This window comes from Dermacentor andersoni, chromosome 4 (genome assembly GCF_023375885.2).
Source record: "Dermacentor andersoni chromosome 4, qqDerAnde1_hic_scaffold, whole genome shotgun sequence".
Classification (NCBI taxonomy): domain Eukaryota; kingdom Metazoa; phylum Arthropoda; class Arachnida; order Ixodida; family Ixodidae; genus Dermacentor; species Dermacentor andersoni.
This window is the reverse complement of record NC_092817.1, coordinates 191,739,552-191,765,809: the sequence shown is the minus strand read 5'-3', so window position 1 is coordinate 191,765,809 and position 26,258 is coordinate 191,739,552.

Sequence of the window (26,258 nt, the reverse complement as noted above, 5' to 3'; positions counted from 1 at the left end):
ACATAACTGATGTAGGGAATGAAATAACCTTCCAGTGGCTTCCAAGTCACTGCGGCATTATCGGCAATGAACGGACAGATCAAGCTGCCCGCTCAGCCAATACTGAGGAGCACCACGTCCCAATTCCTCTTTCTAGAATTGACGCAGCACGGAAGCTCCGCCTAATTGCTCGGCAGTGCACCGCATCGCAATGGAATGAGCCACATTTAAGAAATATGCGACTGTACTCACTTGATCCCACATTAGGTCTTCGAGCGTCATCATAGCTTCGCCGCATAAACGCCACGCTCTTATATCGACTTTGGTTGGGCGTTGCCTTTACGAAAGCCTATGCATTCCGCATAGGGATGACCGACACGGCAACCGGTGACCACTGCGGCCTCGAGGAATCAATTTACCATATTTTGTGTGCCTGCCAGCAGTACAGTCCAAAGAGAGAATGCCTCCGCCACGAACTTGACCAGCTGGACGACCAACCGCTATCAGAAAAAACAATTTTACACCACCGAAAGGACCTACCGTCACAGAAGAAGGCCGTGCAAGCCCTATTGCGCTTTTTGCGATCTACCGGCCTGTGTGAACGACTTTAACTAGAACGCCTCTTGTGTGTGTGTGCCTCCATGTGTGCGTGTTTTTTTAACGTTTTCCTCTCTGTCCTCTTTATAACCCCTATCTCCCATACCGAGTGTAGGGTAGCAAACCGGAGACCGATATCTGGTTGACCTCCCTGCCTTTCCTCTTTATCTCTCTCTCTCTTGCAGTCCTAGCGATTTCAGCTCCTCAGGCATAAAACGAAGCAGCAATGGAGCTGTCACCTGTCAACCACTTCAACAAAGGCTTAACCCACGCGCTGGCAATAAAGGAATGTCAACGATTTCTCGGCACGGTCCTCGGCACATTCCTCGGCACGGTCCTACCGCGGTTCGTCTACTATTGCGGTGGGGAAATGGCGTGTCATCCATACCGCAACTCGGTGCAGGTTTGCAAGATTTGTCACAGCGTCGGCCACCGCACGGACGTTTGCCCGCAACCGGACACAAAAGTGTGTGGAATCTGTGGGGCGCTCGAGCCCGAAGACGGACACGAGTGCTGACCCCGATGTGCCGCTTGCGGGGGGCAGCACCTCACGGGCGACCGAAGCTGCAAAAAACGCCTGAAGCAAACACGACCACAAGACCGACCGAGAAGTGGAGCGCACAAAGCTGCTCAACAACACCGACCCCGGTGGTTTGCAACAGAAGACGAAGAATTGGAGCTCAGTGACTTTCCGGAGCTCCCTGAACGTCAAGAGGGGACCCCCTCCAAATTCAGACAAGAAGGAACATCGAGATCCAGATCGATCGCGTACCAGGCGGCGGAGTCGTCAGAGATCTAGGTCAACATCCTTGGCACGCAATCTCAAGCCTCTAGCCCCCAAACAGGAGAGGGCTCCACAGGCTAAACATCAGACGGCGGCCGTCGCCTCACAACAGGTAAGCTGGGCGCGAATAGTGTCTCCCACTGCCGATCCAGTAACTCAGAGTCCAGCCTATCAAAAAATCTTAGAGGAGAACAGAATTTTAAAGGACAGCCTTGCAGAAATTCTAAGGGAGCTAGCTGATTTGAAACAAAGGAGTCAGCCCCACACGACCAAAGCCAAGCCAGGAGAAACCAAGAACGCGAACACACAGGTGACCGGAAAAGACGATAAACTGGATACCATATCCCGACAAATCCAACTTCTTTTCGCAGAGCTGTACAAGCTCAAACGACAGATAGAGGACTCCTCTTCTCATGCCACGAAAGAGGGACCGAACAAACGAAAATGTGCCAGCCCGGGAGCTCCTGCACGCAGACCTAAAGAGAGAGAGCTGACCGACAGCGAAAGTACTATAGATGGCTGATCGCCACACGAGAGTAGCCGAAAACCTCGAGGTCTGGCAGTAGAACTGCAGGACTCTTGGAACTAAACACGCAGCACTTTTGAGTTTTATAGATGCGACGCCTGTTCCCCCGGATATAATATGCATACAAGAACCAGGCAAGAACATACCGAACCTCAGAGGATACAAGATGCACACGCACCCTGACCATCCTCAGATAGCAGCACTGACACGGGCGGACATAGCGGTGAGCGTGGACTACGTCCCTAACTGTGGTGTCCAACATCAGGTTCTCACGGTCTGGCCATGTAGACGCTGCAAGCCAAAAACAGTTATTGTCAACGTCTACAGCCCACCTAGAGATAGGAAGGCAAAGTTCGACGTGCTAGTGACGGCCGCATTGCGCAAAGTGAAAAGCAACGACCGGGCAATTATCCTAGGGGACTTTAACGCTCCGCACTCTGATTGGGGCTATGATCGAGGCACTCCTAAGGGCCAAAGGCTAGCCGACCTCGCGGAGGAGCATAAGCTGGTCCTGCTGACGCGACCGAATGAACCAACCAGAACGGGAAACAGTGTAGTCAAAGATACCACGCCGGACCTAACTTTCAGCAACAATGACAGAGGTGTTACCTGGACCAACCTAGGCGAAGACCTTGGCAGTGATCACTGCATTATTAGTGTCTCAGTTAACACGACGCGGGTTCGCCATAAATTAGGAAAAGCCACCATAACCGATTGGACAGCTTATAGACAGAAGCAAAGGCAGGCCACACCGTGCGATAGTGCTACAGAATGGACGGAATTCATCAGGAGAATACACAGAAGCACTACACGGGAAATATCGACAACAGTCGAAACACCGGCAGTAGACAGGCATCTACTACACCTGTGGAAAGCGCGGAGAAGTCTGACCAAACGTTGGAAGAGACAGAGACACAACAGAAAACTCAGGATCAGGATAGCCAGACTTGCGCAGGAAGCCAGTGAGTACGCGCAGCAGCTGCAAGACACCAATTTCCTTCAGTTTTGTGATGCACTCAAAGGAACGCTTAGCACAAAGCGAACATGGGCTATTCTGCGCAGTATGATAGATCCGACAGGAACACGGACCACCACAAATAGAACCCTGAAATTAATTGAAAATGAATACGATGGCACGGCCGATGCCCTCATTGAGGACCTTAAGAGCGTCTACATAGGAGTACCGGACACAACATCAGTGCAATACAACTATGAGGGACCAGACGACGCGGAGCTGGACGCACCCATAACAACGGCAGAGCTCTATGCAGCCCCACAATCTTTCCGTAAGAACACCGCACCGGGTCCGGACCACATTACAAATGCGATGCTGCGCAACCTGAGTCAGGAATCACTGCGGCAGTTTGCGACCTATTTCAACGATAATGTATGGTTCGACGACGGGGAACTGCCAGAAGAATGGAAAGAGGCTACTATCATACTCATACCGAAACCGGCTAAACCCAGAGATCTGCAAAACTTGAGACCAATATCGCTCACGTCGTGTGCAGGGAAGCTTTTTGAGAAGGTGATCCAAACACGACTGAGCAACTACATTGAGCGGAATGAACTTTTTCCCCACTCTATGCTTGGCTTTAGGCCACACGTCTCGGCACAGGACGCCTTTCTTATTCTTCGCGACGAAGTTTTGGACCCGCCACAAAGCAAAGAAGCCAGGACAGTTGTGGCGCTCGATGTCAAAAAAGCGTTTGACACGATCTCTCACGAAGCAATCCTCGAAGGTCTGGAAGACATAGGTTGCGGAAGAAGGGTGTTTCGGTACGTCCTTACCTTCCTTCGCGACAGGAAGGCAACTATTGGGTTGGGCAGTACGCGCTCTGACGTCTTCGCGATGCCCAACCGAGGAACTCCACAGGGCTCAATCTTGTCACCTCTTCTTTTCAATGTCGGGATGAGGCGACTGGCCCTAGAACTCGAGCAAGCACGGGGCCTCGGATGTACGATCTATGCCGATGACATAACGTTGTGGGCACACCGGGGTTCCTACGGAGAAAAACAAGACCTATTACAGGAGGCCATAGACAAGGTAGTGAACTTCACCAAGCACGCGGGTATGACGCGCGCACCCGAAAAATCAGAGTTCATGTGCGTACGCAGCAAGCGTCATAAGAAAACTACCACACCGAGGATAGACTTACATCTCGACGGCAAGGCCATTCGTGAAGTCGCCCGAATGAGAGTGCTTGGCCTGCTTATCCAAGAGAATGGCAACGTGATGCCACAATTCGGAGCTTAACACCAACCGTTAAGAGTGTGGCACGTATGATATGGCGAGTTAGACGCAGCCGCAACGGACTCACGGAGGAAGAAACTATTAGGCTAGTGCAAGCATTTGCGATTAGCCGCATTACTTACGGCTTGCCGTTTCAAAAACTTAACGAAACAGAAATGAAGAAGGTGGACACCCTTATCAGAACGGCATACAAATCTGCTCTGGGACTCCCGAACACAGTCAGCACGGAGCGCCTGGAGCGGTTGGGTATTTACAACAAATATGAAGAACATGCCTCTGCAGTTCTGATATCGCAAAGAGAAAGGCTGAGCTCTACGCCCCAGGGCCGCTCTATTCTCCAAAGACTGGGATACAATGCTCGACCCTTGTTCTGCGGAGACGAAACAGACTTGTTGTCACGAGATTTGAGGGAGCACGTCCATGTCTCACCTATACCAAGAAATATGAGTGCCAGGTACCACGCAAGCCGCAGACAGGCCAGGACGAGGACTCTGCAGAAGCGATTCAGCAAGGATCCGGCCGTCTACTACACGGACGCGAGTGCAACCACTCGCAGGGACTTCTACGCGATCGCCGCAACCAATAGAGTTACCACGATAACCGCTACGGTTAATACTACCTCGGTATGCACAGCAGAGGCAGTGGCAATAGCTCTGGCGATACGAGACGCCGACTTTAAGGGTCAGTCGGCTCATGTGCTTACAGACTCGCAGGCAGCGTGTCGACTCTTCATGCGAGGAATGCTACCGCGTAGCGCCCAAAGAATACTCGGCTCACGACTGGACCTGGACCACGGCATTACATGGTGCCCCGCGCACAACGGACTCGACGGGAACGAAAGGGCAGACCGCATAGCTCGAGGAACCAACGACCGAGCAGCGGCCAGAACCCTAGAGGAACCACTGTCCGCAGTGCGCGACATATTAGAGAATCAGAGGAGGGAGAGACGGACCTACGGTCCTCCGCACTGCAAACTAAATAGGAAACAAGCCCAAGACTGGCGTCGCATACAAACAAACTCATACCCACACCTAAACTTCTTACACAAGAAGCACCCGACACATTACGCCGACACCTGCCCGTGGTGCGGCGCAAAACCCACGCTGGCCCACATAACGTGGGAATGTACGGCTCGGCCAAGCAATGTCAATTCACCTTTTCTAAGCGTCACAGACTTCGTACGGCAGTGGGAGGCACTACTCGCAAGCGAGGATCAGGGGAGCCAGTTGGCCTGCTGGACCAAGCTCAGCGAGCCACAAGAACCAGTGGAGCCCTGGACTGAGGGCCCCACCCAGACCTGCCATAACTCCGATTAATTGAGCAATAAAGTTTTTTTCTCTCTCTCTCTCTCAACGATTTCTGACCCCTTTCCTTTCTAAGAAATTCGACACAGTTTGAATCTTCCTTTTTTTTGCGGATGATGATGATGTGTGGTGTTTTATGGCGCAGGGGCCAGGTTTGGCCAAAGAGCGCCATGACAAGTGGTAATGTTGACGATGTATTATGGATGGTTTGCACAATGAATTAATCATGGTAGATGTGACATGGCTGTAAAAGGGCCTAAAGCTTGTAGCTGTAAGTGGCGTAGTATATACAGGTGCTAAAATAATGACGGTGACAAGGATGTGATGTGGGCTATGGCAATGGGCTTTCGTTAAAACATGATGCAATGAAACATAACGCTGACACCAGAGTTTCAAGAGAGCCCTTGAATGCAGGGCTCTTAGCCGTGCGCTAAAAGTTGCCTGGACAAATGATTTTCAGGGTGGCCGTTTCGGCTAAAAACTCTAAGACTGTTGGCAGATTAAAAAGCGGTTCATCGTTAAGAAAAAATGCAGGGTGAAGGGGTATATTCTCGCGATATGCAGCAGGGAAGTACTTTTTTCTTTCTGTTTCTATTGCAGGGCACTGAATAAGAACATGGAGGACTGTGAGACTATTGCCGCACTTAACACAAGTTGGAGGATCGCCCTCAGTCAAGAGATGAGAGTGGGTACCGTATGTGTGGCCTATCCTTAATCGGCAAAAAAGTACTTCCTTGTACCTTGCTATTTCACCATTGATCCATTTCCCCAGTTTTGGTTTTATTATGTAAAGCTTATTCGTTGGTAGTTTATCCCATTCAGATTGCCAATGATTCCTCAATTTACTGCGTAGAAAAGGCTTCAGGTCTGTGGCAGGTATGGGGATATTTGAATCTGCATCGCTAAAATTACTGACCTAGCGCTTTCGTCAGCAGCTTCGTTGCCTTGTATACCTTTGTGACCAGGTACCCAGCATATGACAATCACTTGATTGCACATATATAGGGAGCACAACAAACTGTACAGCTCACTAAAAACTGAGTTCTTATATTTTCTTGGACTAAGTAGGGCTCTGACTACACCTAATGAATCTGTAAACACAATAGCCCTAGCAGGTTTTGTTAGCCTTATGTTTTGAATAGCCGATAGTAGAGCGTAGGCTTCCGCTGTAAAGATACTTGTGTGTGGATTTAGTGCTCCGGATACTGAAAGTAAAGGTTCCAGAGCTGCGTAGGAAACTCCTTTAGAGGACTTGGAAGCGTCTGTATAGTATTCTGTATAGGAGTACTTCTCCTGAAGTTCACGAAAATGGAATTGTATATGTGCTTCTGGCGCCCTCTTAGATATTTCTACGAAAGAGACGTCGCATTCAATGGTCTGCCATTCCATTGGTGGGAGCAGGCGAGTGGGTACCATAAGGACATTCTCTGGGACTAAGACACCTGTTTCTTCTGCCAGTGTTATCAAACGAAGGTTCAACGGAGCTCTAATAGCTGGCCGGTTACGAAATAATCTAGCTGGAAAAAGAAAAAGCATAGGAAAAGGTTAAATATGTCCTTTGGAGATGTAATGACCATTCATTACACTCCACATACAGGCTTTCTACGGGACTTGTCCTAAAAGCGCCTGTAGCCAGGCGTATACCCATGTGGTGAATGTGATCTAGCATCCTTGAAGCACTAGGCGTAGCAGAGCTATATACTATTGCTCCATAGTCGAGGCGGGACCATATAAGGCTTTTGTAGAGGTTGAAAAGGCACCTCCTGTCACTTCCCCAAGATGTGCGGGACAAGAGCTTTAGTTAATTCATTGCCTTGAGACATCTCGCTCTCAGATACTTAAGGTGAGGGACAAATGTTAGTTTAGAGTCTAAGATGATTCCTAACGATTTATGTTCGTGGCTAACAGATAGCGGCTGTCCATTAAGATGGACAACAGGGTCAGGTAATATACCTCTCTTTTTAGAGAATAGAACGCATATGCTTTTTTGGGGGTTTAACTTTATCCATTCTCCTCAGCCCACTTAGATATATTGTTTAGGCCAAGCTGTATATGTCGCTCACAGATAGAAATATTGCATGATTTAAATCCTATCTGTACGTCATCCACATACACTGAATAAAACATTGTTCGAGGTATGACGCTATAGAGGAAATTCATTTTTACGATGAAGAGCGTGCAGCTCAGTACACCACCTTGTGGCACACCTGTTTCCTGCGTAAATTGACGTGATAGTACTTTACGAACCCTCACATGGAACGTACGATTAGAGAGGTAGCTTTGAATCACGTTCAAGAGATTGCCTATGACACCCGTACAAGCCAGATCACGAAGAATTCCAAAAGGCCAGGTTGTGCCGTATGCCTTTTCCATATCTAAAGTTACCGCTAATAAAAACTGCTTGTGCACGAAGGCATCTCGGATATTCGCCTCCATGCGGACAAGGTGATCTGTCGTATTTTGTTGCTCTCAAGATAATGAATTAGGCGGCTGTTTACCATTTTCTCAAAGAGTTTGCATATGCAGCTTGTCAGGGGTATAGGCCTGTAGCTGCAGACGGAAGTTGGATCCTTGCCCTCTTTGAGAATAGGAATTACGACTGCTTGCTTCCAGGCGGATGGAATGTAAATGGCAGAGAATATGGAATTAAAGAGTGATTGTAGTGTTTTGTGTGTTTCGACGTGTAGGTGTTCAATCATCTCATAAACTATTCGATCGCCTCCAGAAACTGATTTATTGCAACAGTTCAGTGCAGCCTGAAATTCCACCATCTTAAATGGCCGGTTGTAAGGTTCATTTTTATTTCCTTTCCGGTTGAGAGGCTGTCGTTCTGCTTGTCGCTGATATCTTAGAAATGTATCTGAGTAATGGGATGAACTCGAGATGTACTGGAAATGTTCCCCTAGCGAATCAGCTTGGTCCTTAATAGTGTCTCCTTGTGTGTTTACTAAAGGTAGAGGGTGAGTTTCGCGGCCTTTTATTTTGTTGACCCTATTCCAGGCTTTCCGTTCGTCTGTATATGAATTGATGCTATTGATGTATTTTTGCCAACTTTCCCGTTTTGCCTGTCGGCGTGCTCTTCTACCTAGTGACTTTATTTTCTTGAAATTGATAAGATTCTCGGCAGTTGGAGATTCGCGAAGGTGACTCCAAGCCTTATTTTGATTTTTACGAGTTTCTTTGCACTCCGCATTCCACTAGCGAACACGATGCTAGTGGGCGATCCATTTCATTCAGGGATACACAGTGACGCCGCAACAACAATAAATGCTTTCAAATATGCCACGGCGTCATTAATAGGAAGTACAGAGATGTCTTCCCAGGTCATGCGGGTGAGTTCTTTATAACGTTTCCAGTCCGCTGACTCGACTATCCAGGGGGGACGCATGGGGAGCATTGATCATGTTTTGTTGATTTTATGACAATTGGAAAATGGTCGCTCCCATATAGGCTTTAAGCACGTTCCACCCTAGATACGGTACGAGTGTACCAAATACAATGCTTAAATCGATCAATGAAAGTGTTTTGTTTGCCACGCTATAGAATGTAGGCTCTTTATTATTTAGTAAGCATACACCTGTAGGGAAGAGGAGGCTTTCTACTAAGCGTCCCCTGGCGTCACAAAGACAACCTCCCCAAAGGGTGTTGTGTGCATCGAAATCTCCAACGACAATATAAGGTTCGAGCAGTTCATTAATAAAGCTTTGGAATTCTGTTTTTGAAAGATGGGAGTTCAGGGGGATGTATAGTGAGGAAACTGTTACTAGTTTATTAAACAGTATCGCACGGACTTCAACTGCCTCTAGGGGTGTTTGAAGCTGTAATTGCCGGCAAGCAACACCCTTATCCACAGTTATTGCCACACCGCCAGACGAGGCAAGGGCGTCGTTGCGGTCTTTTCGCTATATGGCATACTGCCGGAGAAAGTTCGTGTGTGAAGGAGTAAGATGTGTTTCTTGGACGCACAGCACCTTTGAACTGTACTTATGTCATCATCATCATCATCAGCCTGGTTATGCCCACTGCAGGGCAAAGGCCGCTCCCCTACTTCTCCAACTACCCCAGTCAGGTACTAATTGTGGCCATTTTGTCCCTGCAAACTTCTTAATCTCATCCGCCCACCTAACTTTGTACCGCCCTCTGCTACACTTTCCTTCCCTTGGAATGAATGTGTGTGGCTTAGTGGCGCAAGGACCAGATATGGCCAAAGAGCGCCAAGACAGTGATAGTGATTTCGCGGTGATGATAATAAGTTCTGTGAAGATGTGACTTGGCTGTAAAGCGGCCTAAAAATAATGGCTGTAAAGTGCGTAAAATCTACGTGCTATAAAATTATGATGATGACTAATGACGAATTCTATGAACATTAAAATCCATCGTAGAAGAATGATGCATTATTTAAAATATGCGAGATGTTAAATTGCTTACAGCACTACTGCCTCGCCAGAGCCCTTGAACCACAAGGGCCTAGAGGCATGTGCTATTCAAAATAATTATCACAGCGGCATCCTCTGAAGAGAGGAGCCGCTACGAACATGTGGGGCTAATAACGTGGAAAACAACATCTTTCAGAAAACCTAGGACTGCGTTGGTGTCAAAGAGTGGTTCTGGACCAAGTAACATAACAGGATGAAGGGGGATGTGCTGCCGGTATGGCAAGAGAAAATGTTTCTTTCAGCTTCGGCTTCCCGACACTCCAGTAGGACGTGGAGGACGGTCAGCCTTTCCCCGCATCTACCACAGGTTGGAGGCTCGTTCCCCGTGAGTAAAAAGTTATGTGTGCAAAATGTGTGTCCTATTCTTAGACGACAGAATAGGACATCTGTCCGGCAGGATTTTGTTACAGGAGGCCAGAAACCTAATTGTGGCTTTATTACATGCAGCTTATTATTTGTTTCCAGGTCCCACAAGTGTTGCCAGTAGTTTCGCAGTTTTCTTCTTAAGAAAGGCTTCAGGTCTGTGACAGAGACCGAAGCAGTAGGATTAACTGCGTGCATTGAAATTGATGTGGCCATCTGGTCCGCTAGAACGTTACCCTCGATGCCCCTATGTCCAGGCACCCAGCATATAATCAGATGTTGATTAGATATATATGCTTTGCACAGGACAGAGTAGAGTTGATTAATTACCGGATTTTTGTGGTTACAGAATGACATCAAGGCCTTCACAACACTAAGGGAGTCCGTATATATAACCGATTTCTGGAGTTTTGATTTCTTTATATGCTTTACAACCGACAACAGTGCGTAGGCCTCGGCCGTAAAGATACTGGTTTCCGGATGCAGTACGTCGCATTCCGAGAAGGATGGACCGACGGCTGCATAGGACACCCCGTCGTGTGTCTTCGATGCATCTGTGTAGAACTCCGTGCAGGAGTATTTGTACTGGAGTTCCCGGAAATGCATTTGTATTTCAATCTCTGGAGCATGCTTTGTGACTTGCACAAAAGATATATCGCATTGTATGAGCTGCCACTCCCAAGGAGGTAGCGGCTTGGCTGGATGCATTAGGCGCAGCTCGAGGAGTGGGACATGCATTTCATCACTAAGCTCCCTCACACGCAGCGAGAAAGGCTGTCTTACGGAGGGACGATTATGAAAGAGTGTAGCATATGTCATATCATTAATGGTATTAAAACAGGGATGTTAAGGATTAGAGTGGACTTTCAGAAAATATGTTTGGCTGATGTATGTTCTCTGCAGATGAAGTGAGCACTCATTTGATTCTGCATATAAACTTTCTATGGGACTTGTTCTGAAAGCTCCAGTGGCCAGTCGGGTTCCTAGGTGGTGGACCGGATCTAGCTTCTTTAGCGCGCTCGGGGCTGCAGAATGATAGATCACGTTACCATAGTCCAACCGTGATCGAATGAGGCTCTTGTAAAGATTCATTAAACATTTCCTGTCGCTGCCCCATGTTGTGTGGGAGAACACTTTAAGTAAGTTCATTGTTTTTCAGCATTTGACCTTGAGGTACTTTATGTGTGAAATAAAAGTTAATTTGGAATCAAGTATGGCGCCTAAGAACTTGTGTTCTTTGTTCAAAGGAATTCGCTGACCATACATTTTGATACTGGGTGCTGCAATGAGCCCTCTATTTCTTGTGAAAAGCACACGAGAACTTTTGTTGTGGTTCACTTTAAATCCATTTTGTTCTGCCCATTTGGACATTTTGTGCAAGCCCTGTTGTACTTGCCTCTCACATACTGTAAAGTTGCAGGATTTGAAACTTATCTGCATGTCGTCTACGTAAACAGAATAAAATATGGCTGGCTGTAATGAAGCACGAAGGGTGTTCATTTTCACGATGAAGAGCGTGCAGCTAAGTACACCTCCTTGAGGTACACCAGTTTCCTGTATAAAAGGTCGCGACAATACATTGCCGACTTTCACGCGGAATGTACGGTTGGACAAATAGCTTTCTATTAGGACGAGCATATTGCCACGGATGCCAATTCCCGACAAGTCTCTCAAGATTTCATAGCGCCACGCAGTGTCGTACGCCTTCTCCATATCGAGGAATACGGATAAGAAATATTGTTTATGTAGACAGGCGTCGCGAATGTTTCCCTCAATGCGCACAATGTGATCGGTTGTGGACCGCCCTTCTCTGAAGCCACACTGAAAGGGATCGAGCATATTGTTGAGTTCGAGGAAATGTACAAGTCTGCGGTTAACCATTTTTTCAAAAAGCTTACAAATACAGTTAGTAAGGGCTATCGGACGGTAACTTGCCGCCAAGGAAGGGTCTTTGCCCTGTTTAAGAACAGGGACCACAATCGCTTCTTTCCATGTGGATGGGAGGTATGCCGTAGCCCAAATAGCGTTGAAAAGTGTGAGTAGTGTAAGTTTAGTATCAGTATGTAAGTTTATGATCATGTCATACATGACTCTATCAGGTCCCGGTGCAGTGCTTTTGCATGTGTTCAAGGCAGCTCTCAACTCAGCAATATTGAAAGGCCGGTTACAGGGTTCATTCTGTCTGGATTTTCGTATTATTGGCTTACATTCTTCTATTTGTTTGTATTTCAAAAAGAATTGCGAATAATGGTTTGAACTCGACACGCTCTCAAAGTGTTCCCCAAGTGAGTCTGCCGGATCTTTCAGTGTTTGACCTTGTGTGTTTACCAAAGGAAGTGAATATGTTTGTCGCCCTTTTATCCTATTAACCCTGTTCCAGACTTTGGCCTCATCTGTATACGAGTTGATACCTGATAAAAATTGCTGCCAACTCTCTCTTCTAGCATGTCGGCGTGTTCGCCTGCCTTGCGATTTCACTTTCTTAAAGTTAAACAGATTCTCCGCAGTGGGAGAGGCGCGAAGCAACCCTCACGCTTTGTTCTGTTTCTTACGAGCGATCCTACAGTCCTCGTTCCACCACGGGACACGCCGTTTGCATGCCATGTGGCCATGTTGTTGTGGCCATGTTGTCCCTGCAAACTTCTTAATCTCGACCGCCCACCTAATTTTCTGCCGCCCTCTGCTACGCTTCCCTTCCATTGGAATCCATTCCGTAACTCTTAATGACCATCGGTTATCTTTCCTCCTCATTACGTGTCCTGCCCATGCCCATTGCTTTTTCTTGATTTCAACTAAGATATCATTAACTCGCGTTTCTTCCCTCAGCCAATCTGCTCTTTTCTTATCCCTTAACGTCACACCTATCATTTTTCTTTCCATAGCTCGTTGCGTCGTCCTCAATTTAAGTAGAACCCTTTTTGTAAGCCTCCAGGTTTCTGCCCCGTAGGTGAGTACTGGTAAGACACAGCTATTATACACTTTTCTCTTGAGGGATAATGGCAACCTGCTCTTCATGATCTGAGAATGCCTGCCAAACGCACCCCAGCCCATTCTTATTCTTCTGATTATTTCCGTCTCATGATCCGGATCCGCCGTCACTACCTGCCCTAAGTAGATGTATTCCCTTACGGCTTCCAGTGCCTCGCTGCCTATTGTAAATTGCTGTTCTCTTCCGAGACTGTTAAACATTACTTTAGTTTTCTGCAGATTAATTTTCAGACCCACCCTTCTGCTTTGCCTCTCCAGGTCAGTAAGCATGCATTGCAATTGGTCCCCTGAGTTACTAAGCAAGGCAATATCATCAGCGAACCGCAAGTTACTAAGGTATTCTCCATTAACTCTTATCCCCAATTCTTCCCAATTCAGGTCTCTGAATACTTCCTGTAAACACGCTGTGAATAGCATCGGAGAGATCGTATCTCCCTGCCTGACGCCTTTCTTTATTGGGATTTTGTTGCTTTCTTTATGGAGGACTACGGTGGCTGTGGAGCCGATATTGGCCTCGAGCTCCACCACTGGAAAAGCTGGCGCCACCGTCGGCGTGACGTGCTAGGAGGGATCACGTGGACATAGTGGCCGCGTCGGCTGCTTCGGGCGCGCCGAAGCGAGCTGAAAACGAGTTTAAATTCCCTCGTACGCTGAGGTCCTGATTTAGTGGCGAAATTTTCACACTTCGAGTGTCTCCTTTACAACGCTTCAAAGCACTACAATAGGTAGTGGCTGCCTTTGAAGGCGCGCAACATGGTAGGCTACTGCTCGGTGTCGCAGGGCCGGACGCACGTAACGGATGCCGGTGTCAGCCTTATTCACACGTTGCCGCATGACAAGAAGCTGCGTGAAGCTTGGCTCGCGAAACATAAAACCGGCAAACAGTCTTCGGCTACAACTCGGTTATGCAGCAAGCACAGACGAGAGGAAGATTTCTGCTACGGCACCCGGTCTGCGATGTTCTGAAAACGCGCACTGAGACGCTCGCACGAGTCCGCTGCCCGACTAATGTCATGACGGTTTGGTCTAGGAACTTGTCAATGCTATAGATACTGGCAAGTTCAGTTGAGTGGAAAGGCAGTGGAAAGAAGCACATTTAAAAAAAAACATGGCATATGGTCATGTTTGTGTTATGAATTAATGCACTGGATTACAAAAAAGGAGCAGCGGGAAATTGCACGCTGAGAACACCGATAATCATGCAGTGCGACACAACTCGAGAAATAATATTGAAAGGTCAAAGAATTTTGAAGAAAAAAAAAGATTGAATCGTCGCGACGGCACATCACAGTCCCCGTAGGCGTCGAAGTCCCTACAATGAAATTATTTTTGAACAGCTCTGATAGCGCCCACGCAACAATGGTTGCTTGTATGCTGTCAAATGCTCATATTCTGCGGCCTAAAGCTCATGGCACGGTGCAAAAATGCGCGCGCGGAGAAAGCGAAACAGTGCGCGGACAAGCATGCAGACGCGCAGTCGGTCGCTGCGAATCTGCGCGATCGCTGCATTGAGGCTTCGTTCTATTACGCTCCATTTAGCTATACAAACACTATAAGAACGTATTTCACATAGTTCGCTCTCAGCGTTTACCTACCTACCTTTCACGCAAGAAGCCGGTTCGGTAGGCTCCATCGCGGCGACCGCGCGCAGTGGCGTTCACTGTACGTATTCGGTAAAGAGATAGCGTCTGTAAACGATTGTGTGCTTTCAGTTTGCCCAAGATTATTATTTAGACAGTAAGAAACTTCTCTCGTTTCGAAAGTACTTACAGAAATGTCCGGGAGAGCTCGCGCGTGGTGTTTTCAGTGAGCGCTGACAGCAAAACCTATGAGGAGCGCGCCGCGTGATCCCTCATACTACGCCAGGGAGGCGCTTCCGATAGATGGCGACTCAGTAACTCCTCGCCGCCAATAGATATCTGTCAGTATTTTTACATACGGCTCGCCTACACCCTGATTCCGCAATGCCTCCGTGAGTGCTGAGGTTTCGACTGAATCAAACGCTTTCTCGTAATCAACGAAAGCTATATATAAAGGTTGATTACATTCCGCACATTTTTCTATCACCTGATTGATAGTGTGAATATGGTCTATTGTTGAGTAGCCTTTACGGAATCCTGCCTGGTCCTTTGGTTGACGGAAGTCTAAGGTGTTCCTGATTCTATTTGCAATTACCTTAGTAACTACTTTGTAGGCAACGGACAGTAAACTGATCGGTCTATAATTTTTAAATTCTTTGGCGTCCCCTTTCTTATGGATTAGGATTATGTCAGCATTTTTCCAAGATTCCGGTACGTCGAAGTCATGAGGCGTTGCGTATACAGGGTGGCCAGTTTCTCTAGAACAATCTGCCCACCATCCTTCAACAATTCTGATCTGATTCAACAAATCTGATCTGACAAACCTGATCCTCCCCAGCTGCCTTTCACCTTTGCATAGCTCCCAAGGCTTTCTTTACTTCTTCCGGTATTACCTGTGGGATTTCGAATTCCTCTAGACTATTCTCTCTTCCATTATCGTCGTGGGTGCCACTGGTACTGTATAAATCTCTATAGAACTCCTCAGCCACTTGAACTATCTTATCCATATTAGTAATGATATTGCCGGCTTTGTCTCTTAACGCATACATCTGATTCTTGCCAATTCCTAGTTTCTTCTTCACTGCTTTTAGGCTTCATCTGTTCCTGAGAGCATGTTCAATTCTGCCCATATTATACTTCCTTATGTCAGCTGTCTTACGCTTGTTGATTAACTTCGAAATTTCTGCCAGTTCTATTCTAGCTGTAGGGTTCGAGGCTTTCATACATTGGCGTTTCTTGATCTTATGTAAGACTTATGTACTTATGTAAGAGTTCCTTAATGTCGTCTGGGGTTGTGGAGTAAACCCTTGACATTCCATTGTATTATCTGTGTATCCATAATGTATGTGTTTTGTCCTGTGTGTCTAAGAAATACAGATTAGATTATCTCACGAGGCCTTTCCAGGCCCCATGAAACGAGATCTCTCTATCTTCCGGACGCGCTCGAGGGAGCTGCGTCGTTTCTTGGGCGTCTGAGACGCCAGGATTGTGCTCGTATCCATCACCTCGTTTGAGGTGGTGGATACTGCCCGCGGAGCGGGCACTTTCGTGGGAGTGGTGGGCCGATCTGCACCGGCAGTGGCCCTGGGTTGGCTGTTCGCTGGCTGTTCCAGTCAGGGGGGCGGATGGCGTCACCGCCGTCACTCTCCGAGTGACTTGGGCGGCCGCCGATGTGGCGCTGCCCCGCGGCGCGCCACATCGGTGTAAGAAGGACTGGTCTGATTGTTGGAATAGAAACGCTTGTGTGCCTTTGGGAAAGTCAGATTTAGTTTCACCTTGAGTTCTATTATTTGTTTTTCTTTTTTCCACGAAGGGCAGGATCGTGAGTAAGCAAGTAAGCAGGGTGGTCTCCTTCACAGTTGGCACAGTGGGTTGCTGAACTGCAAACGTCAGAAGTGTATTCGATGGAGCTACACTTGGCTCAAGTAGCAAGCCCTCAGCAGGTTTGGGACCCGTGCCCAAAACGTTGACACTTGAAACATCGACGCGGGTTCGGAATGTATGGCCTGACACGTAGCTTGCAATAACCGGTCTCGATTGATTCAGGAAGAATGCTGGTTGCAAAAGCTATGATTATATGCGTAGTTGGTATTTCTTTGTCATCTCGTCTTATTTTAATCCTTTGCACTTTGACAACGTTCTGTTCTTGCCATCCTTCAAGTCATTCACTTTCACTAAGTTCGAGAAGATGACCCCGCACACTGTATTCATCGTCCTTTCTGGGCCTACTGAGACAGGAATGTCCCCAAACGCTACAAGTTTCGAGAGGCTGTCGTATTGTGGCTTGTCGCGAACTTCGATCACCGCTTCCCGTCTTTGTTACTTTGTAACCTGGGCCTATTGTTCTGTGAGGGATTTCCCTACAAGAAAGGGTGATATCATTCGGACTGGCTTAGTTTCGTGTTGACTGTGAACAACGTGGTACTTCGGAAAGGACTCTTTTGGTTGCATAAGAAAGCTGAATGGTTCATCGGTGCGCCCCCTCTTCAGGGAGCGATCAGGCAGAGGGGGAAAAGCGCTTGCCATACAAAGTTTAGAAATTCGGCGGCAATGGTGGTGGCCACCCACCATCGAGCCCAACAAGGGGACGCTACAAGGTCGGGAAAATACCTGCAGACGCCGCCCATGCGTCGCCGCTATAACCTAATATAAAATACCCAAGTTTGGATAAGTACACCAGGTTAACCCTTGCCGCCCAGAATACGGAAGTGAGAAGATGTGATAAGGAGACAGGAAAGAAGAAACAGCGAGAGAGAAAGCAAAAGATTGAAGAGGGGGACAGGAAAAGGCGACTGCCGATTTCCTCGAGGTGGGTCAGTCTAGAGGTGCTGTCTATGTGAAGCAGAGGCCAAAGAGGTGTGTTGCCTCCGCCGGGGGACCTTAAAGGTCCAAACACCCAGCATCGGCTGAACCTCCAGGATCCCCCTTTCCCCAGACATGGCTAAGCCGCGCACGGCTACACGAGAGAGAGTCCAACCCTCGTGTGCTCGGGTCCGTGGTGTCGCAACACACGAAACGCCTGCTTGCGCAGACGCCCCTGCGGGGTTTTCTTTTTTTTTTGCGGATAACTGGTTCTCACTTTGCACTTGGTGTGCCAGCCGACAACACGTGTCCATTTTCGGAGCGAAGACACCTTCACGGCAGACACGATGGAGAAGAATTTGCGCAAGATCCTTTCTAGTTCGTACAAAATGCAGCAGGTAATATCATCGAATAGTGGCAAAGCAAGAGAGAGAGAGAAAACCAGGATAGGAAAGGCAGGGAGGTCAACCAGAACAGCATCCGGTTTACTACCCTACACTGGGAGTGGGGGAAAGGGGAATGGAAAGAGGAAGAAGGGGAGAGAGTAAGCACTGAGTACGTGTAGGAGGGACACCATACACAAGGACACTATAAACGGTCTCTTAAACCGGTGCACTTCCAAGTACTGCACTAGTGCGCGAATCCCTTTTCGAGGTAGTTGCGGGTGTGGCCACGGTCCGAGTACCTTTGACTCGGTGAACGGTCTCGAGTCCAGTCGGTGTAAAGTTGCCCGCAGAGAGAGGCGTTGGACATCGTAGCGAGGGCAGGTACACAATATGTGCTCGATGGTTTGCTTGCACCCACAGGAGTCGGTAGGAGTAGACGGTAGGAGTATGCGTTGGTGAACGCCACTCCCAGCCACAAGCGGCACTGCAAGGTTGTTTCGCCGCGGGAAAGGCTAGATGGTAGTTGTAGCCGTAGTATGGGGTCCAGTTTGCGTAATCTTCAATTGAAGGCACTTGAAACCGAGAGATCTTGTGACTTCTTGAGTGCAAGTAGGTGAAGTTCCCTGGCAGCGTCCGACCTCACCAAAGCTGTTGGACGCATCTTGGTATCTTCGTGGGCACACCGGGCAGCCTTGTCAGCTAGGTTGTCGAATGAATGTGTGTGGTTTAGTGGCGCAAGGGCCAGATATGGCCAAAGAGCGCCAAGACAGTGTTAGTGATTTCGCGGTGGAATGATGAGTTCTGTGATGAAAATGTGACTTGCCTGTAAAGGGGCCTAAAAATAGTCGCTGTAAAGTGCGTAAAATCTACGTTCTATAAAATTATGGCGATGACTAATGACGAATACTATGAACATTAAAATCCATCGTAGAAGAATGATGCGAAATAGAAAATATATGAGATGATAAAATTACTTGGAGCACTGCCGCCTCGCCAGAGCCCTTGAAACACAAGGGCCTAGAGGCATGTGCTATACGGAAGATCTATCACAGCGGCATCCTCTGAAGAGAGGACCCGCTACGAACATGGGGGGCTAACAACATGCAAGACAACATCTTTCAGAAAACGTAGGACTGCGTTGGTGTCAAATAAAGGTTCTGGGCCGAGTAGCATTACGGGATGTAGAGGGATGTGCTGCCGGTATGCTAGGGAAAAATGTTTCCTTCTCTCAGATTCGGCAGCCCGACACTCCAGGAGGACGTGGAGGACGGTCAGCCTCTCCCCGCATCTACCGCAGGTTGGAGGATCATTTTCAGTGAGTAAAAAGTTAAGCGTGCCAAATGTGTGTCCTATTGTGAGGCGACAGAATAGGACATCTGTTTGCCGTGATTTTGTTACGGAGGGCCAAGAACCTAACTGTGGCTTTATCACGTGCAGTTTGTTATGTACTTCTGCGTCCCACATACGTTGCCAGTGGTTTCGCAGTTTCCTTCTTAAGAAAGGCTTCAGGTCTGTGACAGGGACCGAAGTAGTAGGATTAACTGCATGCAATGAAATTGATGTGGCCATCAGGTCCGCTAGAACGTTTCCCTCGATGCCCCTATGTCCAGGCACCCAGCATATAATCACATCTTGGTTAGATATATATGCTTTACACAGTACGGAGTAGAGTTCATTAATTACTGGATTTTTGTGGTTACAGAAAGACATCAAGGCCTTCACAACACTGAGGGAGTCCGTATATATAACTGATTTCTGGAGTTTTGATTTACTTATATGCTTTACGGCCGACAGCAGTGCGTAGGCCTCAGCCGTAAAGACACTAGTTTCCGGATGCAGTACGTCGGATTCCGGGAAGGATGGACCGACGGCTGGATAGGACACCCCGTCGTGTGTCTTCGATGCGTCTGTGTGTTCGAACTTTTAAGGTCCCCCGGTTGAGGCAACACACCAGATGGCACCCCCGGACTGACCCACCCGGGGGAAATTGGCAGTCGCCTCTTCCTGTCTCTTTCTCCCCAAATCTTAGTCTTTATCTCTCACTTTTTGATGTTTCCTGTCTTCTTCTGTCTTCCATTTACTTCCTTCCTCTAAGGCGGCAAGGGTTAACCTTGTGTGGCTATCCTACCTTGGGTACACCATATTTGGTTATAGTGACAGCGTATGGCTGGCGTCGTGCAGGCTTGGACATAAGCTCTGCCGCGTCCTTTCATTGGGCTCCGTGGTGGGTGGTCGGTGCTGTTGCCGAACACACACACTTTCCTATGGCAGCTCAAATCTCTGTTGTCCATGATCGGCGGCTGAAAAGATGCCGCACCGAAGTACCATTTCAGTTCTCCTTTCGAATCAACGCTCCATCTTTCCCCAAATACTACGCAGTCCACAGTGAAAGCAACACGCCTGTTAGAAAGGTCTCTCCATTCCTGGTAGCCAAGTGCCTGAAAGATAAAAGCGGACAGATATACAAAGCCTCCAAAATGTCTAGCGTGGACCTCCTCCTAGAACTGAATAATAAAAATCAAGCCGATAAGCTGTCTCAACTTACCAGTATTGGCGAGGCGACAGTGACTGTTTCAGCCCACAGAATACTTAATACAAGCAGGGGAGTAATATCTGAAGAAGACTTTATTGGTTTAAGCGATGTGGAACTGCTGGAAGGTTTCCAGGAACAAAATGTCACCAAAGTACAAAGAATAGTAATCCGTAGAAACGATCAAGAGATCCCCGCCAAACATATTATACTCACCTTCGGAACAAGCGTAATGCCTACCTCTCTCGATGCCGGTTATGTCAAAGTCAACGTGAGACCATATATCCCAAACCCAAGACGATGTTTCAAATGCCAAATAGTCGGACATGCTTCACATGCATGCCGAGGACAAACAACTTGTGATAAATGCAGCTCCAACGATCACCAATCTGAGCATTGCACCTCTTCACGATTTTGTGTTAACTGCAAAGGAGACCATCCAGCCTACTCGCGGTCTTGCCCATGCTGGAAAAAGGAAAAGGAAATAATATCACTAACTGTGAAAGAAAAAATATCATTGTTTGAAGCCAGACAGCGGCTATCGTATCTTCCGCGAAGAAGTTACGCCGATGTGACGCAGTCGAGGGCAGCGTCACAGAGGCCTCCGCAGTCCTCCGAGCCCACGCGCATTGGTGCCGCAGTGACTCCTCCCGCCCCCGTGATGGAAGCAACCGACGCTGCTCCATCCTCTTCCAAGGCCCTGCAAACACCAGTCCCGCAGGGCCCTAAGATCAACCGAACTCCAAGGCCCGAGGCACGTGTCTCGGCGCCAAACTCTCGGTCCTCCAGCGCCTCAGAGAGAGCGATGGAGGTCGACACAAAAACTCCGGTGTCAGTGACACCGAAGGACAAGCGCTCTCTCGAGCGCGGTAAGAGGGACAAAATCCCAGTAACCATTCAAAATAAGAAAGCGATAACCTAAAGGGTATTGCTCATTTGTATTAGCCTTTTTAATCCATGTCACCTATAATCCCACCTCTTACTTTTTCGTAATGCCATTTCTGACCTTTCAATTTCAAAATGGCTTTTATTATCCATTGGGATTGTAGAGGCCTTTCACACAACTTAGGTGACATCAAAGACTTGTTAAGTAACTTCTCTCCTGTGGCCTTGTGCTTACAAGAAACAAACTTAGGCGAAAAGCATAAAAACATTTTAAAAGGCTTCGCTGTTGTACGGCGCGATCGTACTCAGGCGAGCAGGCTTTCGAGTGGCGTAGCTATAGTTCTACAGATCGGCATTGCAGTTAGCGAAGTTGCCATTAATACTCACTTAGAAGCCGTTGCTGTCACGGTTATAGCAGATAAAATCATTACCTTTTGTTCAGTGTACATTCCACCACATTCACATTTTACTGTAAGAGATCTGGAGTTAGTTTTAAACCAGCTACCCAAACCTTTTTTAATAGCAGGTGATTTTAACGCTCATAACATATTATGGGGTAGCAAAACAACTGACACCAGGGGACAAACACTTGAAGATGTTATCCTGACTAACGAAATATGCCTTTTAAACACTGGTGCGCCAACCTACTGCTCCCCAAGCACAGGAGCTATGCGCTGTCTAGATCTGGCGCTGTGCACTCCATCTCTGTTGATCGATTTTAAATGGAGTGTTATTAACAATCCTTATGGTAGTGATCATATGCCCGGCATTATTAAAAAACCATCTCCATTCTCTACAGTACAATTAAGACCACCCCGTTGGAAACTCCATCTAGCAGACTGGCCTCTCTTCAGCGAGAAGGCCAGTCTTGATGACATATCAGATGATCAAACAATAGACGAAATGAATGAAAAGATTATTGCCTCCATACTTGCTGCAGCAGAGCAGACGATCCCGCAATCCTCCAGCTTCTTAAGGAAAAAACTAAAACCCTGGTGGACGAATGAATGCACTCAAACTAAAAAAGCACAAACCAAAGCGTGGGGTATCTTTAGGCGATATCCAACACAATATAACCTTCTTCATTTCAAAAATGGCCAGGCTTAGCTTGGTTAAGCCAAGAATGCGTTGCATATTGTGTTGGGGCCCAGCTTTTCCTCCGGCTGTCGTGACGTCAAGTCACGTGGTTGCGCTAAAGGTCAATGGTGGCTGCCCGGCCGCGGCCAAGGGCTGAACTGAGTGATTGCAATATGCAACGCATAAAAAGCAAAGGCAAAAGCCAGGTACACGCGTAGGCAAGCCGATAGACAGTCTTAGCAAACATATGTATCCTCCATCAATAGCTCAATAACATCCAAAAGAATGTGGGATCAGCTTCGTAAGTTTAGGAGCGAGTACGCTCCTTATACGATCCCCATACTCTCACCTCCAGGTACACAAACGAATTTAAAAGAACAAGTAGACATATTAGGGCAGCATTTCCATAACATAGCAAGCTCACTAAACTACTCCACTGAATTTCAAAAGTATAAACAATCAGCAGAAAAACAAAAGCTTCCGACAACAGGAAGTTCCGAGAGAAGATATGCCCCTTGAACACTTACGGAAATCAACAGAGTACTCACTACTGGCAAAAAAAACAGCGCCAGGTCCGGACAGAATACATTACACAATGCTCGCGCACCTATTTCCAAAAGCAGTTAAGACATTGCTCCGCTTTTTTTAACGTAATCTCGGAAACAAGAAAAATGCCAAATGAGTGGAAAAATGCCATTATAATCCCGTTCTTGAAAGCTGGAAAGCATCCTACAACAGCTACCAGCTACCGACCTATAGCACTCACAATCTGGCTTGCCAGGTCCTATGAATCCATTATAAACATCAGATTGGCATACGTCCTCGAAACTGAGAACCTGCTCGATAATCATCAATGTGGGCACAAGAAAGGCTGCTCTACAACAGATCATCTAGTTCGGTTAGAGCACGAGATACGTACGGCTTTCTACACAAGCAATATTGTCTCGCAGTTTTCTTTGATCATGAAAAGGCGTACGACACAACGTGGAGGTTCGGTATTTTATGGCATTTAGCGGATTTAGGGATCCGCGGCAGAATGCTTAAATGTCTAGTTGATTTCATGTCCGATCGAACATTCCAAGTGCGTTTAGGAACGGTGCTGTCCAGCATATTTATTCAGGAAAACGGAGTACCTCGGGGATACGTATTGAGCACAACATTGTTTGTGGTGAAAATCAACTCGCTCAATAATGTAATTCCATCCTCTATAATGCATTCACTATATGTGAATGATCTTCAAATTGCATGTCGTGCATCGAACATGGCAAACTGCGAACGACAAATTCAAGTTACATTAAATCAACTAACGTAGTGGGCATCTGAAAACGGCTTTCGCTTCTCAAGTGAAAAAACTATAAGTGTTGTCTCTACACAAAAAAGAGGCCTACAAGCAGATTCCATCCTCAAACTACAGGATGCCACACTACCCGCAAAACAAGAACACAAGTTTCTCCGTGTTCTGTTTGATAAAAGGTTAAACTTTCTCGCGCACATAAATAGTATTACAATCAAAGCGAAAAATTCACTTAACATCTTAAAAATCCTCTCCCGGAAACGGTGGCGTTCTGACCGTAAATGCCAGCTGCGCATCTACCGCACTTTGGTGCGCAGCATATTAGACTACGGTAGCATCTTATATGGTTCAGCCAGAATATCTTACGTCCGACGACTTGATCCAGTTCATAACGTTGGACTACGACTGGCATGCAGTGCTTACAGAACATCCCCTATGCAGAGCTTACATGTCGAATGTAATGAGCCTCCTTTGCAGCATCGCAGAGCGCTACTAACTTTTTCCTACATACTCAGAATCCGATCCTCACCACAGCACATATGCTGCAACATCGTCACACAGTGAAGTTCACGCTTACATTACACAAATAAACCAAACATGATTAGGCCGCTTATCCTGCGATACGAGGAATACTGTCGGGAATATGACATCCCTCGGGAAGTCCTCCAGGTTGCCAGAAAGCCAGAACGTTTACCCCCGTGGTGTGATTTCATAGCGTTGTGTGATTGGACACTAACACATTTAAAGAAAAGAGACACACCACATGCACACATTATACAAGAATTCCGCGCTCTTCAAGGCAAGTATATAAACTACATGGAATCTTATACTGATTGCTCTAAAACGAAAAAACACGTGGGTGTTGGGGGCCGTAACAGAAAATTGGGAAACAAGTATTCGATTACCTCAGCATGCCTCTGTCTACACAGCCGAAGTGTACGCAATATGGACGGTAGTTCAAAAGATCATTGCTGACAAACTTGAAAACACTGTCATATACACAGATTCATTAAGCGTACTGAAGGCTCTACACATGAAATCCCAAAGTGAACCCTTGTTAGGCGATATTTTGAATGCATTATCATCAAACAAATATGGCAGATCAATTAGGTTTTGCGGGAACCAAGCCATGTTGGAATATTGGGTAACGAAGCCGCGGATAGATGCGCATCAATGGCAGCGTACAAAAACATTCAAAATACAGCACTTCCATATAAAGACAGTGTCAATGCGATTCGGAAGGCCTTGACGTCAAAATGGCAACGCGATTGGGACAATTGTTTAAGCAACAAGCTTGATCTAATTAAACCTGTAATTGGCGAGTGGTAATCATGCAGTCACCAGCAACGATTCTACGAGGTGATCTTGTGTCGACTTCGAATTGGACACACACATCTGACGCACAATTTCCTTCTCCGAAAAAAAAGCCCGCCAACTTGCGAAAATTGCAATGAAGCTCTTACAGTCATGCACCTCTTAATAACATGTCCACACATCGATACACTGAGACGGATGTTTTTACACAGCCTGTATAATTTGCACATTCCATTACACCTTGCCCTATTACTAGCAGATGACCCCCTAGTGCCATTTCCTAACCTCTTCGACTTTTTAGAAAAAACTGGTTAGTTACACCAACTATAATGTATTGCAGGTTTACCTGCCCTAACGTTCCGTTTTATTTTGTCTTGTAACTGGCGCAGCATGGCCTTAGTCGCCTTTGTGCCATTAAACCCAAACTAACTAACATATTTTATGAAAGTCCACTCTTATCCTCAACGTCCCTGTTTTAATACCGTTAACGTGATGACATATGCTACACTCTTTCGTAATCGTCCCTCCGTAAGACAGCCTTTCTCGCTGCGTGTGAAGGAGCTTAATCATGAAATGCATGTCCCACTCCTCGAGCTTCGCCCAATGCATCCAGCCAAGCTGCTACCTCCTTGGGAGTGGCAGCTGATACAATGCGATATATCTTTCATGCAAGTTACAAAACACGCTTCAGAGATTGAAATCCAAATGCATTTCCGGGAACTCCAGCACAAACACTCCTGCACGGAGTTCTACACAGACGCATCGAAGACACACGACGGGGTGTCCTATCCAGCCGTCGGTCCATCCTTCTCGGAATCCGACGTACTGCATCCGGAAACTAGTGTCTTTACGGCTGAGGCCTACGCACTGCTGTCGGCCGTAAAGCATATAAATAAATCAAAACTCCAGAAATCAGTTATATATACGGACTCCCTCAGTGTTGTGAAGGCCTTGATGTATTTCTGTAACCACAAAAATCCAGTAATTAATGAACTCTACTCCGTACTGTGTAAAGCATATATATCTAACCAAGATGTGATTATATGCTGGGTGCCTGGACATAGGGGCATCGAGGGAAACGTTCTAGCGGACCTGATGGCCACATCAATTTCATTGCATGCAGTTAATCCTACTACTTCGGTCCCTGTCACAGACCTGA